This window comes from Delphinapterus leucas, chromosome 4 (genome assembly GCF_059928025.1).
Source record: "Delphinapterus leucas isolate spDelLeu-1000000601 "Yukka" chromosome 4, BTC_Dleu_Yukka2, whole genome shotgun sequence".
Taxonomy (NCBI): domain Eukaryota; kingdom Metazoa; phylum Chordata; class Mammalia; order Artiodactyla; family Monodontidae; genus Delphinapterus; species Delphinapterus leucas.
In genome coordinates, this window is record NC_143132.1 from 140458769 (window position 1) to 140481716 (window position 22948).

General features: G+C 45.2%; 1 protein-coding gene across 1 annotated transcript in view; it reads right to left on the reverse strand.

Annotated features, from left to right (window-relative positions):
* RFTN1 (raftlin, lipid raft linker 1) overlaps positions 1 to 22948 on the reverse strand; it is a 210594-nt gene that overhangs the window by 63833 nt on the left and 123813 nt on the right. The window lies entirely within an intron of this gene.

Consider the following 22948-nt stretch of genomic DNA (forward strand, 5'->3'; position numbering starts at 1 on the left):
GGGGCTTATTTGTTTTTAAACTATGGAAAAATAATGCATTTGGCTATGAAGGGCTGCGACGGCCTCTCTTTGAAACACTGTGTTAGTCCCGATTGACAATTGTTTTCTAAGAAGCTGGAAGAAGGTTCTAAAAGGATGCGCTGGAACAAAGAGTGGCTGAAAGAGGAAGTTCATTTTGGTAAGAGTTTATTTTCTTGTTATTTTTTTTTTCTGACGAATCACCTACTTCCTGCTCATCAGGCTACTATATAACTCAATACGTCTATATAACCATATACTAACTACCAGATGACATTTTATGACCCAAAGAGCTTCCTCTCTGAAACAATTGTTTTGGCAGAGAAGGGCAGAGGTGGGGAGAATCACCACCGCGCAAAAGCTGACGCACGCAGCCCCGCAAGAGGGGACATCTGAGGATATCAGTCCACACCCAGCCCACGGGCATCACTTTGGGCCGACCCATGACTCTGCATCCACCATCCAGTCCAGGTAACAGGTGGCACCTTCTCACCTCCTAAGCCTCAAGATGGGGGACGGATGGCCACACTGAGCTCTGTACCCCGTGAACGCTCCCCTCCCTAAAATATATCCCAGGCAATTGAGTGAAATAGTCATAAGGGAAAAACAAACTGAAAGTAGTAGCCGAATAAAATCAAGCAAGAGCTGGCCAAAACTAGAAGATGGGCTTTAGGGGACTTTCTGGGCAAGAATGCTGAAGTCACTTTACAAATAAATCAGGAGGTGGAGACCTCAGAGCTCTGTGAGTCTTAGGCACCAACCCCCAAGTGGATGACCTCAGAAAATCTCGAGGCTTCTGCAGTGATCATCTCCTGTCATTTGAGAATTAGTAAGAAATACCAGCACGGAGCTACTCTCTAAAGGAGAAGTAAGCCTTGGCAGCCCTCCCCGGATGACCCACCCTAACTTAAAACAGGAGGTCATTTTAGTTCAACACTGGCCATTCTGGAAAATGGCCTGGCGCAGCTACACGAATGTACAGCCCAGTCTTTCTGTAAGGTCTAGCCTGTGCTAGATGTAATGATAACAACAGTATTAATTGTCATCTATCACAGACCTACTATGTGTCAAGCCCTACACTATGCGCTTCATATAAATTGTTTTGCTTAACCCTTGAATGACCCTGCATGGTATCACGATCCTCATTTCAGATGAGGACGCTAAGGCCCAGAGACATTAAAGTCATAAAGCAAGCTGTGGGTAGCCAGGTTCAAAGCCAGGTCTGGCTTGGGCCCAAGTTCATTCTCTTAAGTACAAGGTCAAGTGGATACATGTCAAAGAATCCAGTTCTTGGATATGTATGTGCCCACACAAATGCCCATGGTTGGCTCAATTCATGCTTCAAAACTTAAAAAAAAAACTTAGAGTCATCCTTTCCATCCTGAAAATTCATTTTTTACCCATTAATCTGTGATATCTATCTACTCTTAGAAATTGTTTTGGAAAGCTTCTAAAACAACATACAGGTCACAAAAGTTTTAAAAGAAAAGACTGAGGAGATAATTATACCAAAGGGCCTTAGGTTGAGGGAAGGTAATATGTACAAAGCATAGCTCTGAGCTTCCTGGCAGCACAAGCGAAAAGAGAAATGCAAGGGATTTCACAGTCCCAAACGAAATAAGGAAAGACTCCTGGTCAAGAAGAGAGAAGCGTAACGAGCTAGTAATTTGTCTGACATATAGGAGGTGATCAATAAGTATCTGTTGAATGAATGAATGAATGAATACATTACATAATGAGTGGAAATGTGTCTCCTCTCCCAGAATGAGCTCCTAAAAGGTAGGGATGGAGACCAATTGATTTTTCAGCCCTAGACTCCAACAAACATTTATTAAGTCCCTATACTGGCTCAAACCAACATCACACTTAGGTTCTGGGGGATACAAAATAGGAGTCCTGACTCTCAAAAGATTCAGCCAATTATTGTAAACAGACTTTAAGAATATTATACTAACATGGCACAATAATGCTTATATTATAATGTTATATAAAAAATCAAGATTCTACACTTTTTAGACACAGTATGACAGCTGTATAATATTTGTGTGTAATTTTTCAAAATTTATCTAATAAGCATGCATATTACCTTTATAATTGAAAAAAGTAAATATTCCAGAAATTTCTCATAGAGGGTGCTAAGCGCAATAATGAATATAAAGGTATAGAAAGGTATAGATTACTTCTGCCTGAAGGGGACACTGAGACGTTTCTCACAGAATGTCAGGGCTGTAATAAACGAAATGGAGTAAGACCGCAATACAACTAGAAGACGTGAGGGGTGTGGCAGAGCGGGAATGTGCATGCCTCACCGACAACATTCAAATTCAATTTTTTCCCCAAAATATCGTGCTAAACAAATCCTATTAGGGGACCCAATCTGTGGGAGGCTTTGAAGGATGAATAGGAGTTCACCAGATAGGTGAAAAAAAGGGACAGGGCAGTGCAGGTAAAGAGATGGACAGATCATCACGGGCAAAGGCTTGATGGTGTGCAACAGCCTGAGTATTGAAGAAATTTCTAGAAACATTTCTGGAACATGACATGAGAAGCCAGGAGTGCGCAGAAATGAGGCTGGACTGGAAATTACAAGGGCCACACCATCGATGTCACAGAATACCAAGCCAACAAAGGCTCTGACTTTACCCCACAGCAACAGGTCCCTAACTTTCCCACCATAGTAACTCTTTTTTTTCTTTTTTTTTTGCGGTACGCGGGCCTCTCACCGTTGTGGCCTTTCCTGCTGCGGAGCACAGACTCCGGACGCGCAGGCCCAGCGGCCATGGCTCATGGGCCCAGCCGCTCCGCGGCATGTGGGATCCTCCCAGACCAGGGCACGAACCCGTGTCCCCTGCATCGGCAGGCGGACTCTCAACCACTGCGCCACCAGGGAAGCCCCATAGTAACTCTTGAGACAGAGGAGGTGAGGGGTGAGGGTCTGAGGGCAAAGCACAAGATTTCTTTGAATGCTCATCTTTTATCTTAAACATTAATGAAAATGTGGTATCCTGCACCTAGTACTGAATACTATCAAAACTTTTAAAAAGATGCTCAAGTTAAATGGTAAAGATGCTCACCCCTCTGCATTGCAAACCTTCCAGGGAAAGTGTGTCTCAAGAATATGAAACACCTTCATGCACAAATCTTTGTCTGCAGCTCTATTTACTTCCTTGGGGTGGATTCCTGGAAGTGGAATTAATGGGTCAACGGATATCAGCTTTTCAAAGGCTTGGTACAGGCTGCCAAATTGTTTACCAGAAAGGGTGAGTAGTCTTTTTTAACTAGAAGACCCGCATTTAGATTTTATAAAGATCAATATTTAGGGGCTTCCCTGGTGGCGCAGTGGTTGAGAGTCTGCCTGCCGATGCAGGGGACACGGGTTCGTGTCCCGGTCTGGAAGGATCCCGCATGCCGCGGAGCAGCTGGGCCTGTGGGCCATGGCCGCTGAGCCTGCGCATCCGGAGCCTGTGCTCCACAATGGGAGAGGCCATAACAGTGAGAGGCCCGCGTACTGCAAAAAAAAAAAAAAAAAAAAAAGATCAATATTTGGCTAGACCCTAGGGGCCCTGACGCCTTTGGTTTTCTACCTTATCCTACAACAGGGTCTTTCTTTTCTTTTTCGTAATGTCACTTGACTGTGTTTGTCAAACTGAATCCTGTTTGTTTCTCATTCACTCATGTATTCATTTGGTCATTCCTAACCTTCATTAAGCAAGTCTCACGCATATCAGAAAGGTGGGCACTAGATGGTGTTCATCAGGGCTCATCCCTGGCCACCAGCTCTCCTCACCCCAAACTCCCCATGGGAACCTCCTCTACTCACCTGGACTTAGCCACTAGTCATATGTTAATAATTCCCAAATTTGGACTCTCCAGTCCTGACTTTCCTCTGGAGCTCAGACCTACATGACCAATGATCACAGCTGATGGGTCTACTGTGGACCTTGTCCCTCACACTGGAGTAAAGGCATCTTCTTCAGTTCTTCCCTTTCTGTAACCCTGTGTAACTGCTCACCACATCCTGCCAGATTTATCCCACGATGTTTCTGGAATCCCTCCCCTGTTCTCCAGACATCTCAGATCCCTTTACTTTCAGGGGCTCATCAGCGGCTGGACACCACCATGACTTCAAGCTACACCAGGTCTTCAAGATCGTGGAATCGAATCCATACAGAAGATCAAATCCTGAATATCCAAGCCACTTTGGGTAAGGAATTCCCCACAGACTGTCACACGCATGCCCAAAGAGTTTCTCTAACATCTGTGATTAGATCATGGCAAAGCCCAGATCTGACTCTGAGTGTCTTAATGCAAACTGGTGCGCCCTCAGGACAGCGCTCTTCCACATTACACAATCCAAACTGTGCCAAGATGCCCAGTCGGATACAAGTTTAAACTGAAATACACCCTCATCCACCTTTTCTCATGTTTGCTGCATTTAAAAACCATCCCACCCCCAACGCTTAAAGGAGTAACAATTGCTGGTTTAGGCATCAAATATTAGCGTTTTCAACTGACCCAAGACTTCATTCAACTGATCTATGATGAGTAAGAACAAATTCACTGGTAACTATATTTTCCCAACCTAAAACCAGAGATCATGATGTGAAAAAGATTTATTTTTTCTTTTTGAAAACTTTATTTCTATAAAGGCTCAATGCATTGGCAAATGATGTCATCTTTGGTTATATATTTCAAGAATCATTTTGATTAAAGATAACAGCATGACATTGGGATAGTTCCTGATACTCTAGGACGTCCTGTCTGTTACCCTACTTTCAAAATGAATACCATGCTGCTGCGTCTGAGTGCAAATATATACTTTTTCTGGTCTTATACACATATTTGTTTAGAGTACATTTATCAACTAGGGTAAAACCAGTTAGGGAGAAATGGGACATGGGTTGAGTTTGGGAAAAATGACAGACATAAGTAACACAGGAAAAGGAGCAGAAAAGACTCCTGCTGACGGGTCAGTAGGAACTGGACTACCCACAGGCCATATGAGATGGCACAGGTGAAGGGTTAGAGGGAGTCCAGGACAATCTGGTCTGAATCTAATGAAGAAGGTGTCATGGTTCATTTTATGTGTCAACCTGGATAAACTACGGTGACCAGTTGTCAACACTGGCCTAGAAATTGCGGTAAAGGTATTTTTAGATGTGATTAACATCTACAGTCCATTGACTTTAAGTAAAGCAAATCACCCTCTATAATGTGGGTAGGCTTCACCCAATCAGTTGAAGGCCTTAAGAGCAAAGAGTGAGATCTTCCAAAGAAGAAGGAATTCTGCCTCCAGACAATCTGCCTGAGTTTTCAACCTTCAGACTCAAGGCTGCAACATCACTCTCACCCGAACCTCTAGCCCGCCAAATGGCCCTGCAGATTTGGGACTGGCCAGCTCTCACAATCACATGAGCCAATTCCTTAAAATAAATCAATCTCAATTCCAGTCTCATGATACAGACAGACAGATAGACAGATAGATAACAGATATGAGTTGTTTCTCTGGAGAAATGTCATAGAGGAGAAAAGCAGGTGAAGGGAGTGAGGGAAAGAAGACCACACAGGGCAGGCTGCTAGAGGTCTCCAAATTCCAAGCGGAGTGGGTGTGAAAGGAAGGCATGGCTAAGAGCTCCCAAAAGGCAGGGAGAGAAATGTGCTCCAAACAGGAACAAAGAAGGACTCAATCTGGTGTTGATTAAAGGTCCCAGGGAGAGGCCGAAGTGTACAAGAAGGTGGAGAGCAGTCACCATTGCCCAGGTGAAAGAAATCTCCCCACCATATTTTGAGGTGAAAGAATTAAATCTGTAACTGTTAGATTTAATTTCTATAAGTTATAAGCAGTTTCTAACTTTAGGATGAACTTACTGGAATCCCTATAAATAATGAGCTAATTAGTGCTAGGAATCAGAAACTTACTGACCTCTTAAAAATATGGAGCTATACTATCCAACATGGTAGCCACTAGCCAAGTATGACTATTTAAACTTAAATTAATTCAAATAAAATTAAAAATTCAATTCCTCAGTCACACCAGCCACATTTCAAGTATTCGATAGCCTCTGTGGCTGGGACTACAGTATTGGATGCAAATATAGAACATTTGGTGCAAATATAGAACATTTCCATCATCACAGAAAGTTCTACTGGATAGACAGTGCTGTTGCGGGGCATAATAAACCATATGAAATACTGAGCAATGGAAACAGAGCTTTCAGTAATGACTGCAGATGCATATAATATAGGGTCAAGACCAAGACACACACACAAACATCCCAAATGGACCCTAGACCAGACCAATGTCCACTGTGACCCTCCTCATAACTCATGGGCCACCATTTCATGACAGCTGACATTTTAAAGCCTTTGGGGATCCATGCCATACATAGGGAACCTACAAACAGAGGCATGTACCGTATGTCAAGAACAGGCGCAAAAATGCTGTTTCTGGGTTGCACGGTTACACATGAGTCTTTACGGTGAATATTTTATCACACACACACAACCCTTCTCATCTTCTGTCGCCTAAACTCTTGTACCAGCTTTCTGAAAATGGAGGTTCAAAAATAACATGGGTTTTAGCTCAAGTCTGAAGCTGCCTTTAGTTCTGACGTGTTAACAGTTTGCCTCAGGAATTGAAACTTTGACCAAGTGCTGCTGTGTGTTAGCTCCGTTATGAGGCCACAAGGAAAGATCATGTAGACCTCTGGTGTTGTGGTTTTCTCTTTCAGTGACTGAGAGGTCTCAGAACGAGCCCTAGACAAGAAGTCTGAGACCTAAAGCTTTGGACTCAACCCTGCCATTCACTAGCTATGTTACTGGTCAACTCAGTTGATTTATCTGAGCTTCAGTTTCCTAATCTATAAAATGGGGATAATAATACCCATTTATTCATTCACTAACTACTTACTCAATATTTACTATGTGCTGGGCACTAGGTGCTGGGGAGGCAAATAGGCACTATCCCTGACGCCTTGAGTTTAATATGTGTTGATCTAACTCAAGGGGCAACTCAGAGACTCTGAAGAGTCCATGTGATCTCTCCTTCTCAACCTGCCTATGCTCAGTTTGAGGGACCACTGTTTGCCCCCTTAAGTCCCTGGCAAGGCTGAGGTTGAAGGAAGAGGTACTATTTTATTCTCCTCTGCTATTAGGAGTGATTTGGTGGGAAGCTTGGGAAATGATGGAAGAACTTGGAAAACTGTAAACTCCCTTAAAAGCAAAAGGAAGAGATGGGGTCCAACACTGGGGTAGGAGCAGAGAACAAATCCATCCTTTGGTGGTTCAGGGAAGGTAGTCCTGACAAAAGGAGTTTTACTGGCCTTCCTTACCTGTGTTAACTGATTCGGTTCTTTCACTCAGATTGTGCCTATAATTTCACTGTTCACTGAAAATGTAGTTCATGGGAAATCAACAGAACTAAGAGGGGGTGTGCTGGTAAGCTCCCTCAAAGATCTTCAACTAATTTCTAAAGCCCCATGAAAACCAACCCACCGGAAGATCCCAACCTAATGTCAAAAGTCTAAATCAGAGATGCAAAAGAGAGGTGAACAAGGAGAGACCTATCTGTGGGGAGCAATCCAATTGTGTCTCAAAGAGCAAGCGCCAGCAGGGTAGGGCCAGAGCAGGATCTTAGGAAGACCTGGGACCAGCATCTCCAGCACTGTCAGGAAACTTGCTCCAGGTTTTGTCCCTACTTTTCTTTATGTGTTAGCATCATTCTTCTTTCTCTTCCAGGACCAATTTTCTCCATGTGGCAGAAACTATGGCCATTGCCAACTTCTAAGTTTTTCTGCTCATAGCTTAGCCACTGGAGATAGAATGTCAAAACTTCCTGGCTACACACAAGTAAAAGATCTCAGGGAAGGGCTCTGATTGGCTCAGCTTAGGCCAGGTGTCCACTTCTGGGCCAATCAGCTCTGGCCATTGTTAGGGTAGCTCCTATGGAATTCACAGAGCTGGATTGTGGGAACAAAGAAGCTTTCAGAAGAAAAGGAATTTCAGGGCAGAAGAAATACATATTTAATATCTGCCATGTAGATACATCATCTGACGGGAAATAAAATTTGAAATTTGTTCAGTACCCACGTGTACTAACGTGAAGAAGAGAATATAAGGTAACCAATACTTAAGCTGAACAAAACTGAGCAAGTAAGGCCATATCAATCACAGCAGTGTTGATATGTTTTGGTCAAAGTGGAACCTGTGTCAATGCTCCAGGCTATTTTGTCTGCAGAGATGCAGCATTCTTCTCCTTTTCTCGGGCTATCTTTATCTCCATCGGGTCTGCTCAAGATTTCTTTTCCCAGCTTTACTGAGGTAGAATTGAAGGTTATTTCTTAGGAATATTTTCTGGAGTCAGTGTCCAACCCCCAAGCTTTCCCCTACACAGAGCAGAGGCACCCAGATCAGGAGGACACAACAGAGAGTCATGAGCTGGGGCAGACGGGGGTCACCTCTGGCAGATTTGCACGATCCCTGCAAATCCCTAATCTCCCTCAATGTCTGCCCATCAGTAGAACTTTGCATGGACATGCTCAGAAGAGGATCTTGGAGCAAAAGCAAAGACCGTGGCATCATCCAGGCAGGAAAACTGAGGGACCTTCAAGTCACAGGTCTTCAGAAGGATCTGCATCTCCCACCAAGGCTACAAGATGCCCCCAGGTTTCCGCTAAGGCCAGTGCACACCCGCAAAGAAAATGGAGAAATCAACCTCAAAAGCTTATGTCAGCAAAGCATTTAAAGAGACTTTCATCAGAGTCGCATGGGAAAGTCGAAGGATGTGCAACAGACTTCACGGTTTGTCAGTCTTGTGGCTGCTGAAATCCATGGTTGGTAAAATAACCTGACCCACAGGTAGAATATGTGCATACAGAATGGTTTTGGGGAAAGAATCCAAGAAGGAACAAGGCTAGCAAAGGCAAAGAGGTAAGAAAGCGTCCAAGTTATGCAGAGAAGAACAAACGTCCTGCACCAAAAATCCATAATCACAGTAGCTTCCATCTACCGAGAGCTTACCATGTGCCAAAAGCTCTTCTAAGGGCTTTGCGTGGATTAACTCATTTCATCCTTTTGTAACAATAACAGTAGATATTCTTTCTTATCCCCATGTTACAGATCAGAAAGCTGAGACACAGAGAGGTTGCACAGCTTGCCCAAGGGCACACAGCTAGCAAACGGCAGGTAGGATTCAAACCTAGTCAGTCTGGCTTCAGAGTCCATATTCCCACCTGTTATACAGCGTGTATTTACTATAGTATGTCCTACACTCTAAGCTATACTGTGAAATACCAGGGCTTGATCTTGGAGAGTGTTGAATCTTTAGAGTCTGGACTTCTTTTCTGGAGGCAATGAGATGCCATCACGGTTTCTGGCAGCAGTGACATAATCAGCCCTTTCCCAAGCAAAATTAATCTTTCCACAGGATGTGGTATGGATGGGGGAGGAGGGTAAAAGGAGGGAGGCAAAGAGAGTGGCTGGGGGCCCGGGAGTCACCGCAGGGCTCGTGGGAGAGGCCAGAAGAGCTTACACCTGCCATGGGGAAGGATGGGCGAGGTAGACGGGAGACCCAGAGTAGACACGGCAGTCCAGGACTAAAAGGTGATACACCACGAGATTCTGGTGTGTTGAAACATTGGTAAACTGTCGTGCAAACTTTAAACAATTTGACACTTTTGAAAGCAAAAGGTGAAGCTATCAATAAATTAGTCTGTGACGACAGGCATGAGCTAAAACTGTCCAAGCTAACCCAGACACAGGGTCACTTCGTTACACGCAACCAGTAGTGAGGACCGAGAAAGCTGCTTTTAAAAGGTACCAAACACACGGGTGACAGCTCTCCTCACCCCTCCCTGTCCAGCATGGGACCCACTCCCTCCGCCAGCCATCTCTCCTGCCCTTACATCCTTGGCTTTCTCTGGCTAGCCCCTCCCACAAAGGTCAAGTCCCTCCAGTCCACTCACGGTCACAAAAAGAACAGCTCAGGGTTTTCCATCTAGACCGGCAGTGGACTCGGCTGTCCTGCAGTCCTTCCGCCCCCTCTGCCAGCTCTCCTGTCCTGTCTTTCCCCGTGAGACCTACCCCACTCCTCCTTCACTTCCTCCACCTTCGCTATTTTACACGAGTCCGTTCCCATCTGAGGCCTCAGTCTGCAGCTTCCTGTTTGGGATGCTGCTTCCCTCCCCTCCCCACGACTGGTTTCTCCTTGTCACCAGGGTGCCCTCTTCCCATGTGGCCTTCACTGACATCCCAACCTAAAAAATGGTCACCCGGTCACTCTTCAGCACATCTCTTTGTTTAACTTTCATCGTATCACTTATTTCCACATTTCTAAACTATTGTCTGTCTTTCCCAGTTGAATGAGAGCTCCGTGAGGGCAGGAGTGTTGTCTGTGTTGTCCCCCGCTTTGTCCCCAGCACCTGAAACAGTTCCTGGTCCCTGGTAAGTACTCAGTAAATGTTTATGCAAGGAGTGAATAGTCAGGAGATCAAATTTGCAGAATCTGAGGTTACTTCTGAAAGGAAACTTCTATGAGTCTACAGTTTCAGGAAATATCCATCTGGGGCCAATAATGTTTTACAAATACACTCATTTGAGATTGTGAAATGTGCACATTGTTCGCTACTTGTATCATTTTTAACAGTGAAGAAAACTGAGGCTGCAGGTACCTGGCAGTCCTTGGGTTTCCAGTTCATCTCGTAACAAACCAGGTCAATCTTCCCCTCAGGAGAAGGAAAATATGCAGAGGCAAACAATTCGTTAATATCAGTACTTGTCATCACAGTAAAAAAATGCCTCATAACTGGGCATTCCACTGGGCCTTCTTTCAAAAGGCACTGCCTAAGACAGTGCATTTCCAGAAAAGAAAAGAAAAGGGGAGGGGAGGGGAGGGGGGAGGGGAGGGGAGGGGAGGGGGGAGGGGAGGGGAGGGGAGGGGAGGGGGGGGGGAGGGGAGGGGAGGGGGGAGGGGAGGGGAGGGAAGGGGAGGGGAGGGGAGGGAAGGGGAGGAAAAGAAAAAAGAGAAGAAAAGAAAAGAAAAAAGAAAAAAGAACCAGCTAGAATCTAGAATCCTGGAACTGCTGATGCTAACAGCCCCAATTTTATCCTTTGGTAATAGCAGTGACCCTGGAATTATAAGCTTGGGGGCAAAGAACCTCAAGGGCTTATTAAGACTCCTGGTAATGTTCTGGAAAACGTGTTTGAGAGTCTTCATGGAACTCAAATCTCAGCACCACAGTTAAGTGACTGAGGCAAAAGAACCTGAGTTTAAAGAAGTTTAATCAGGAGCAGATGTTTCCCTTCACACCACATAGCTGCGTTAACATCCAGAATCCATGACTTTTTTTTTTCCCCACCACTGCCTGATTTACATAGGCCTCCAGAACATTAATGAAAGGCACTTTAACAAAATGTTGAGCTGGCGCTGTTGGACCAATGCTGTCCTAGTTTTAACCCTTAGTTAAAAAAAAAAAACAACCCTTTTCTGTCCCCATGACTCCAGACCAGCAAAAATATAACACAGTCCTAATGGCATTTGAAACCCTCACAGTAAACAGAGCAGTGAAACTAAGTACTTGGGGATGGTTTCCATTACAGTGTGCTAAAGAAATGAATGTTTTATTGTTCTTTTTGTAAATACCCTGGAGAACCCTGGGATGGTTTTTCTAGAAGACGAAAATGATCTGAGAGTTTCAGATCTCGGGAAGATAAGTGATCTCTTTGCGTAACAAACAGGGTGGTTGTTTTTGGGGGGAGAGGACTTTCCATTTACAACTGCTGAGAATTACATTTAAAGATGATTTCCAATGCCCAGTAACCCTTATGTTCAATACTCAACTCCCTATTTCCACTTCTTGCCTTCATTTTTATTTTTTCTGTATTCCATATGAGCCCCAAATGGTCTCAAAGTTCTCCCCTAGTAAATGAACATAGCATGTCTGAATTCATGTCTGTGGCAGGTTGTATTTTCCAAAGATATCTCTCATCCCACATGACAGCCTGGAAGCTTGTCACTCCCCCGACAAGAGGTGGAATCTATATGTGTCTCCTTGGACCAGTATGGCCCTTGACCAATGAGTAAAGTGAAAAGGAGACTGTGTGACTTTTGAGGCCTGGTCATAAAATTTCCATGAACTTCCGCCTTGTTTTGGGCGAAGAACCCAGCCATGTTTTGAGGAAGCCCAAGCAGTCTATGGAGAGGCCTGTAGCCAGCAACTACTCGCCAGTGGTATGGGTGCACCATCTTTTTTTTTTTTTTTTTTTTTTTTTTTGCGGTACGCAGGCCTCTCACTGCCGTGGCCTCTCGCGTTGTGGAGCACAGGCTCCGGACGCGCAGGCTCAGCGGCCACGTCTCACGGGACCAGCCGCTCCGCGGCATGTGGAATCCTCCCAGACCGGGGCACGAACCCGTGTCCCCTGCATCGGGAGGCGGACTCTCAACCACTGCGCCACCAGGGAAGCCCTGGGTGCACCATCTTGAAAGCGGATTCCCCAGCCACTGACCAGAGGATACCATGTAGAGCAAAGATTAGCTGCCTTGCCAAGTCCTGCCCAAGTTGCACATTTGTGAGCAAATTCAATGAATGCTGTCACTGTAAACCACCATGTTTGGGGGTGGTTTGTTACACAGCAATAGACATTCTCTTAAAATACAGTAATCCTCACTAATTCATACCTATGGGAAGATACCAGACTGCAGTACTTTCTTAGAGTCAAATCCACAATCTTTATAAAGGATGCTGTTAGGCGCGCTCTCAAACCTGTGGAAATGTAAACAAGGATAACACGAACACTTCCAGGGAGTGGGCCTCTAGGGACCTGTTTTAATAAAGAGGTAAGAGTAATTTGTAATTAGCCTCTCAGTTTGTGATGATGCATCTGAACTGGTGGCACAGGCGGGCCCCCAGAGGTAAGCACGGCCCCCGCAGCGTGCCTTACATTATTAACTGGTTGAGCAAAACCGTAGGCACATGGAGGCTCGGTTCTTGTTTATCACGTGTTACAAACGCGCAGCACATGAATTAGTGATTATGTCTTACTATTTAGGAACGCCACAGGACGATGCCCACGTTCCCAGTCACCATCAGAGTCAGAAAAAGTCACCGAGAAACCCTGTGCTTGAGGCTTCGGGAAAAAATCCATCTGTATTCTTAAGGTGTCATAAAGAGAATCTTCCCTTGCCCTCCGGGGAGCGTCTCAGAGGTCAGAGTGGCAACAGCATCTCTCATTCAAACTGGGAAGCCTTTGAAATAAAGTTTCCACCCCAACTGAACGATGAAGAGTTCCATCAAAAGCTAAATTTATTTCTACCAAGAATATATTTAAACACTTTCTTTTAAAGTTTTTCTGTCTCTTCAGGTATACTGTGCTCAATAACGTCCTTATCACCCCACCAATAACATCCTTACTATCCCCACCAATAGCATCCCTATCACTGCCAACGATAACGTCCCTACTTAAAGGAAGGGTGGTATGTGTGTACAATGGAACGTTATTCAACCATGAAAAAGAAGCCAATCCTGCCACTTGCAACAACATGGATGGACCTGGAAGGCATTGTGCTAAGTGAAATAAGTCAGACAAAGAAAGGCAAATACTGGATGATATCACTCATATATAGAATCTAAAAATGTCAAACTCAAAGAAATGTAGAGTAGAATGGTGCTTACCAGGAGCTAGGGGGGCAGGGGAAATAGGGACATGTTGGTCAAAGGGTACGAACTTCCAGTTGTAAGATGAATACATTCTGAGGATGTAATGGACACCATGATGACTGTAGTTAACAATACTGTATGTGTTGTATAATTAAAATTTGCTAAAGGAGTAGATGTTAATATTTTCAGCACACATGGGAAATGGTAACTTTGGATTAACGTGGTAGTCATTTAACAATATCTCAAATCATCACGTTGTACACCTTAAACTTACGCAATGTTATTTGTCAATTATATCTCAATAAAGCTGGAAAAAAGCAAGCTCTCTACTACCGCACCAATAACATCCCTGCTATCCCAAATAATAACATCCCTACTAGCCATCCTCCACAGCGACCTTTTCAGTACCTAGGAATGCTGCTATAAGGCTAACAGAATGGACACATAGACTGGGAAGTAATTAATTAGATGGGAAACCTTGGTTTAGCCTATTTTCTCTTATTGCTTAGGCTAGGTTTATAATAGTTATTAGAATATGTGGGCCATTGGTCCAAACATACTTCTACAGATTACAGCACCACTCACAAAATGGTCATCTATCTTATTTTTCAGTCTTTTAAACACTTAAGAAGTCATAAGTGAATCATTTAGATTTTCCTTACAACAGATTTTTTTTTCCATTGGAGTGTTAAAAGGCAATATTTACTTTTAGCTTTAAAAAAGGAAAATAATAGCTCTTGTACCAAACTCCAATCACAGTTATTAGTTAAGGGGGAAGACAAAAATCATTGTCAGTCAACAAACATTGATTTACTAGATGAAGATCACAGGGAATACTAAGATGTGCCCAGCAAGATTCACAAAATGAGGGCACGTGGCACTGAAATTCAGCACGCCACCATTAAAAACCAGAATTAATCAATAATTTTTTTTTTGATAATGAGGAAGAAATAATTTAAAAGTCAGGTTGACCAAACAATCACAGAATATTCAAGATGACGGATGTGCAAAAACTCATTTGACACATAAGAGAACCAAAAATTTGTGAAAATGATGTGTCCCTCCTAAATGCCGGCCCATGATTCGTTAAGCAGTAGGTTTCTTTTAGTGGAATCAGGGGACAATTCTGGAACTGGGCTTTTAAAGTTCCAAATTTCTCCTGGAAGAGGCAAGTTGGTTTCAGGAATTGAGTACTTGGTAAGCAGCCCCTCCCTACCCCCTCCCCAAGCCATCCTCAACACTGCTAACTGGTCCTAATGGGATCGGGCTCTTTGAACGGGAATTCTCCCAAAAGCAGAAGAGGGGAAAACCTTACATGGGTTGTAACCCTGTCACACCGGCTCTCAAAACCCTCCGAAAAGATTCCACATAATATCCAGCAATAAAATTGAAACCTTCCAGTTTGGGGGAAAGAGCCACCCGCCAGGATAAACTCCATCTCTCAGACGAGACACTCCACCCTCCACGTGCCAAGAGGTCAGGCCAAATTCCCACACTCGTTATCTGTGCTAGATCCCAGACATATCAGCAGACAGGAGGTCTCACTGAGCAGGGATGCTCAGCACCTCCAAACAACCCAGATGGGAAAGTTCAACTGGGCTGTAAACCCGTCAGCTACCACATGTGTTCACTGACAGCACATAATTAGCACTCACAACATGTTCCCCTCCCATAAAAGATATATAATTTTTGCATGCCATACATGCCACTTTGGAAACTTCCCTGGTGAGAACAGCAAATTCCATATTTGTAAACACGTCTGGTGGGAAGAATGAAGGGGAATCGGGTGACATTATAACCCTCCCAAGTCACTTCCAGGGAGGGCTGACTCAACAAGTTTCGACCACCCCCAAGCACAGACAAAAGCGACCGCAAGTGACAGGAAGGAGAAAACACGTGAGTGTCCGTCACCTTGGTGTCCCCTGCCTCACCTCCAAAAACCTCTGTCCCTATACAGTTCTGACACCTTTCAAGCCTCGGGAATCCACGGGGTCTCGCTCCGTCATTGCATAAATATTCATTGCGCATCTACTATATCATTGGTCCCCAACCTTTCTGGCACCAGGGGCCGGTTTCGTGGCGGGGGCGGGGGGAGGGATGGCTCAGGCGGTAATGCGAGCAATGGGGAGCAATGGGGAGCGGCAGATGAGGCTTCGCTCGCTCGCCCAGGCGCCCCGGTTCCTAACCAGCTGCTGCCCCGGGGGTTGGGGACTCCTGTAATATATGACCCCCGCTCTTCCCGGCACGGAAAAAAAGACATGGGAAATAATAAACATGATAATTAAGTAAAATTAGTAAAGTATCTTCAGAGGCAAAAGAGGTACAGATACAAGAGAGACAGAGTGAAGGGAATCACTAGGGTGGGGAGGGCAGGGGCTAAGGTGCTTTTTTTTTTTTTTTTTTTGATGGCACCTCTGGCTTTCGGGATCTTAGTTCCCTGACCAGGGATCGAACCCGGGCTCCGGCAGTGAAAGCACTGAGTCCCAACCACTGGACCACTGGGGAATTCTCTAAGGTGCTCTTTAAACAGATACACACTGCTATATATAAAATAGATCACCAACAAGGACCTACAGAATAGCACAGGGAACTATACTCAGTATTTTATAATAACCTATATGGGAAAAGAATCTGAAAAAGAATATATATATATATCTACATATATATATATATATATATATATATATATATATAAAACTGAATCACTTTGTTGTACACCTGAAACTAACACAATGTTGTAAATCAACTATACTTCAATAATAAATAAAATGATGGGCAGGGTGCTGAGAAAGCGAACTCGAGCCAAGATGTGAAGGAAGGGAGGGAGTAGGCACGCAAGTATCTCGGGGGGAAGAAGGTTCATAAAAGTGATGTCCCTGCCAAGAGTTAGACCGAATTCAATAACCAACTTGGTGACCCGATTCACAGTGAGCTGAAAGGGGAACCAACGCAACCAACGCAACTTGGTGACCCGATTCACAGCGAGCTGAAAGGGGAAATACACAGTGCATACATAATCCCACGCTGTATCTCCAGGATGTAACCTGGATATCCCCTGGGTTTCCCCCCCCCCCAAAATGTTATTTCTCAGGAAAGGGGGAATTAGTTCACACATTTACAGACTTTTACAAAGTCTCTCACAAGACAAGGACTCTGTCACTTTATTTTGAACAACAAATACTGACTGGGGAAAGCACACCAGTCAAAGCTGATTTGGGACGTTTACTGAAGTCATCTGATGCATTTGAGTTTTTAAAAGGAGGTAAATACATTCAGCAAAAGCTTAAATTAATTCCTATAGCGTGAAACAAAATTTGGGGGGAGCTGTAGTAAGCATGCTTCTTAAAGATTGCTTTTCAAAACACTGCAAGGAATTCTATGCACGAATGCAAATGTGCTTCTGGGACGTGGATGAATCTCACAGACAGAGTGTTGAGCAAAAGACGCCATTTACAAAGATTACACTTACATAAAGTTCAAAACCCGGCTAAGCTAACCTTTGGTGTTAGAAACTAGACAGAGGCTACCTTTGAGGAGGAGAAGGAGGCAGGGTGATGGGAGTGGCCATTGGAGGTTCCCTGAGCTGTTCTGTTTCTTGACCTGGGTGCTGGTACCCAGGTGAGTACATTTTGTGCAAACTCACTTACGATTTATGCACTCTCCTGTATTTATGTTATTTTTAATAAAGAGACTTTTAAAAGAGCTATGCAGAGTAAGTGGTTGCATTATGGTGATTTCTCATTCACATATGAGCTGGATAAGAAAAAACTATCCTAATGTCAAATGAATGGGCACTTAGGACTTAGGATAGAGTTTCCAGTGATAGCATCATTCACGAATTTTAAGAGTGCCGAATTCCACACAATTTGGATGAAAGTAAACACGATGAGCTTGAAACCTGTGTTAGAAACTCCCAGAAGTCCCTCTGGTGATGACAGAGACACTAAGGGCAAAGATGCATGAAAAGGGTTGGAACAAAATTGTTTCACGAAATGTAAACATGGGGCGGGGAAAGCACTATTTCCAAATTTATGTGTTTTTAGATAATTTAAAGTTTGCATGAAGAACTAAATTAATAATTAATATTCTAAAAGGAGATGTATTTCAAATATATTCCTCAAAGGTTATATAGTAAAGTTGACCCCAACGTATTTTTTGGATCTTTCCATGAGGAAAATTTTCTTCCAGTTGTCTAATAAATGCTTCTTCTTGTGGCTGACAAGACTCATAATCACACATATTTTCTGTCAATTTAGAAAACAAGGAGAACTGAAAATTATTTAAATAAATGAATCCTACAGAACTATGCTGTCCCAGACAGTAGCCACCAGCCACACATGGCCATCAAGCATGGGCAATGTGGGTGGTGCAACTAAGGAGCTGAATTCTTAATTGTATTGAATTTTAATGAATTTAAACTAATTTAAAAACCAAAGCTGCATAAACTATTTTTCTGTTAAACACAACTTTATTTTGTAGGCCACTTCACTTTACTGAAAATTTGGCATCCAAATGGAGATATGATACAAGTATAAAATAGATACCACATTTCCAAGATTTTGTTGGTAAAAAAATAAAATATCTCATTACACATTGAAAACATAATATTTTGGATCCATTAGGTTAAACGAAATATATTACTAAAATTAATTTCACCTTTGTTTTTATTTTTTTAACAGGGCTACTAGCGAATTTGAAATGACACAGGGGCTCAATTTATATTTTTATTGGACAGCGCAACTAAGGAATAAAATGCCACTTTTTAAAAGATTTTATTGAAGAATAGTTGATTTACAATGTTGTGCTAATTTCTGCTGTATAGCAGAGTGATTCAGTTATATAGACATATACATTCTTTTTATGTTCTTTTCCATTATGGTTTATCACAGGATATTGAACATAGTTCCCTATGCTCTACAGTAGGACCTTGTTGTTTATCCATTCTCTATGTAATAGTTTGAAAACGCCACTTTTGATTAGGGACCAAAGGGAAGAGATAAAAGAATGAGAATCAAAGCTGGAAAAGCCAATATATTTGAAGATCTGATTAACAACTATGGTAGAAGAAGTCCAGGGCCGGGGTGGGGGAATGGGGAAAAGTAGAAAAGAGGAGCAAAAGTCCAAGAGACCGAAGTCAGATAAGCTGGAACTGACCCAGACAGCAGAGCAAACGCTATCGACGGTTCCACAGCTGTCACCAGACCCAAGGACCTAGTTTTTGCTGACGATGTGTTAGGAGATTGCTATGTCTGTTATTAAAGGAGCAGAGGGATAACAGAGGTGCCAAGCACGTATCTTTCTGGGGTGACAAAAGAGAGGAGGGAGTTTTAATCGCCCTCCATTGGAGGTCTGGGTGAGGATTAGGAAACACAGTTACCCCAAGAGTCTGGACCGAAAGACTTGTTTTAGTGGAACCAAGAAAATACAGTCAAGTACTCCACTCATGTGGGCTTATGGCAATTATGTGTGGTGGGGAGACAATCAGTATTAGGGACCCACTGTAAAAAGGGAGAAGACGGCCCCTGCCACCTGCTGACCACCTGTGATTGTCCATGGTTTGTAAGTGTTCCATGAGTTCCTCGTTGACTTGGTGCATTTTCCCCAGTATGCTCCACGATATAAACAGGTGTTTGGGGAGGAGAAGAGACAAGGGGAAAGTTCTTAAATGACCTTTGAGAAATGCTGAGTTAAGCTAAGTAAGCAGGCTTCTTACTGCAGACCTTGTCAGAGCCTTGACTCTTCTAAGAAGCATCATGACCGTCAAGAGGGCTTGCACCCTGCCTGTTTCCCAAACATTCTGGACTGCAGAACCTATTTTTATTTATTCATTTATGGCTGTGCTGGGTCTTCATTGCTACATGCAGCCTTTCTCTAGTTGTGGCGAGTGGCGGCTACTCTTTGTTTCAGTGCACGGGCTTCTCATTGCAGTGGCTTCTCTTGTTGCAGAGCGTGGGCTCTAGGCGCACGGGCTTCAGTAGTTGTGGCACGTAGGCTCAGTAGTTGTGGCTCACGGGCTCTAGAGCGCAGGCTCAGTAGTTGTGGCGCACAGGCTTAGTTGCTCCGTGGCATGTGGGACCTTCCCAGACCGGGGATTGAACCCGTGTCCCCTGCATTGGCAGGCGGATTCTTAACCAAGTCCCCAGAACCTCTTTTTCCAAGGAACATTGCAGGAAGAGCACACATCAAGAAGTGCTGGCTTAGCAGGAACTCACTCAGATCTTCAGCCCTTTTGGCTTCACCCTCAGCCCAAAAGGAACACAACTGTCTGTTGTAAGCACAGTTCAGAGGCAACGGGAGCCAGAACCTGCTTTATCCCACCTTGTCCGTCGCAGACTCCCTCTGGGGCCTATTTCAGCAGCTATGGAAGCCAAGTACATCTCAGGTGCCCCCAGGCCACAGTGCTGTCCTGGAGAAGCAGACATCTGTCCCTCACCTACAGGAGCTCCCAGGCTGGCCTACAGCCCACCCAAACACCTGGCCTCAGGTGAAGTCACGTGAGCCCTGGCACCTCCAACCTCCCACCAACAAGTGGGGATGGAGGAGAGAGTAGCCTTCCCAAGGTGCCAAAAGCAACCCAGGAGGGTTGTCCTCCTGAGAGGACAGCCTGATGCCCAGGCCTAATTTCTCTCTAGAACATAGATAGTGTTCTTGGGCACAGACCTGCCACCTTGCTCCGGTTTACTTTCTGTTTCCCCTCCAGTGTTTTGTCTTCTCCACCAGCCTCCAGAAGAGTTTCTGATTCCTTGGATTTGGGGCAATTTCTCTGCAGAGGCCACAAAGGAAGGCAGGCTGACGGCCACAGGCTGCCCACAGACTCAGCAACAGGCCACTCTGTTCTGTGTGCATCTAAATGCCACTTTTAAAAATCCCAAGTTGATTTTTTGATAACAAGTTCTGTTATTTTATTTTATGTGACATGTGATCCAAATGCTAAAAATTACATAAAATCACAATGCTTTACATGGTCAAGTTCTAATCCTCAAGTCAGATATTAAAATTCAGTTGCTTAATAAAAAATTACATTAAGGAGAACAATGAAGATAATTCAGCAAGCCCGTGGAAAGAAAGAAAGAACAGCTTAAATTTAAAAGTAAAACAAACAAACGAAACAACAGTCTCAGAACCATCCTGGGAATAACACAGGAACACACGTGAGTTCTACAGGGTATAGGGCAGTGGGGTTTTTTTTGTTTGTTTTTGTTTTTTGCGGTACACGGGCCTCTCACTCTTGTGGCCTCTCCTGCTGCCGAGCACAGGCTCCGGACGCGCAGGCTCAGCGGCCATGGTTCACGGGCCCAGCCGCTCCGCGACATGTGGGATCTTCCCGGACCGGGGCACGAACCCGTGTCGCCTGCATCGGCAGGCGGACTCTCAACCACTGTGCCACCAGGGAAGCCCCGGGCAGTGGTTTTTAATTATAACCCAAAGGCTTTTTGGATCAGGCCTTGTAAAGTATGTACCGGGAGGGGAGGGGCCACAGCAATAGCTTCCATGGAGATCACCAATGACCTCATGGCCATCCCACCAATGGCTATTTCTTATTTTTAGTCTTAGAAGCACCAACAGTGTTGACAAGCCCTCCCCTGCTGAAGCATCCTCAGCCTCCATCACCCGCCCTCCCCGAGTTTCCCCTGGACCTCTCTAGCCACTCACTTTCTGCCTCTTTTCTCTGCCCAGCAGTGAATGCTGGAATTCCTCTGGGTTCCCATGGAGGCCCTCTTCCTTCACACCCTCCCTTCCTTCCTAAGTGATTTCATCATGGCCATGGCATCATTCACCATCTACCAGCCGGTATCTCCAGCCCAGACCACTGCCCTGAGCTCCTGGACCACAGAAACGATGGCCTGTCCCACAGACCTTCTTATCTCAGCAGAGGCCTCCATTCCTTCAGCTGCACAGGCCAGACCAGCCTGGTCCCTCCCTCCCTACCATGCCGTTATTCGATCCGTAAACAGCCCTGGTGACCCCCCTGGCTCCGCAGTCCTTAAACCCAACCACATCTCCACCATGATGCTGTTCTGGCTGTAAGCTACGCTACAACCTAACCATCTACGAAGAGGCACTCCAACAGGACCCTAACCGCACCCACCCCCGCCCCCATCCAGTCTCTACCCCGCAGCCGTTCTGATCTTTCCAAAATGTAAACCTGGTATCATTCTCTAGCTCCTCCTAAAAGCCGCCCCCCCGGCGGCTTTCCACTGCATTTGGGAGAAAGACCCAAACCCTGCTGCTGGCCTGTGGGCCCTGCACACGTGAGTCCTGACTCTCCAGCCTCACCCTCCAATCTCTGCGGTCAAGTCAAAACGGCCTCTGTGGGCTTCCCTGGTGGCGCAGTGGTTGAGAGTCTGCCTGCCGATGCAGGGGACAGGGGTTCGTGCCCCGGTCCGGGAGGATCCCACATGCCGCAGAGCAGCTGGGCCCGTGAGCCATGGCCGCTGAGCCTGCGCGTCCGGAGCCTGTGCTCCGCAATGGGAGAGGCCACAAGAGTGAGAGGCCCGTGTACCGCAAAAAAAAAAAAACAAAAAACGGCCTCCGTCCCGTTCCTCTGACGAAACATGCCCCCCCCCCACCTCCTGGCCTTTTTCCAAGTCCTTCCAGGTCCCACTACCTCCACTCTCTCTCACCTGTTTAACCCTCAGATCTCAGTGCAAACCCCACTTCTTAGTGCACTACCCTCTCCTCCCACTGCCTGCCTGGGTCAGGGCCCCTCACCATGTTCCACTCTGGAGCACATACCCTTTGTGATGAGACCTCCACCCTGTGACTACCTGCTCTCAGCTGGGCTGTAAGCCTCCTGTGACCAGGGACGGTACCTGGACTGGCTAAGGCCTCCCCAGACAACACCTCAAAGGTCTGGTCACAGAAACATGGGTGAACCTTGGCCACCGGTACTGGGTCTTAAGTTCACGCACAGGGCAAAAAACGAAGCATAAGAGTTTGTCTCGTTTTGGGAGGAGTGATCAAGACAAGCACACAACGCCCTCCCTCCCCTCAGGATCAAATTAACTTCAGCTAACCTCTCAGGACAGAACAGGGAGCTCACAGGCCAGGGAAAAGAGCAGAAAAGGAACTTTATAAGCAAACAGGCCTCCAGGCAGCAGCTCCTGCATTGTTCCCTCCACTGTGAGCGTCTAAGCCTGTCAGGCCCTCCTGCCTCCTACCCCGGCCTCAAGGGAGAGGGTGTCCCATCCCACATGTGCAGATCACCCCACCCTGGACCTGCCTCTGCTTTTTTTTTTTTTTTTTTTTTTTCTGTACGCGGGCCTCTCACTGTTGTG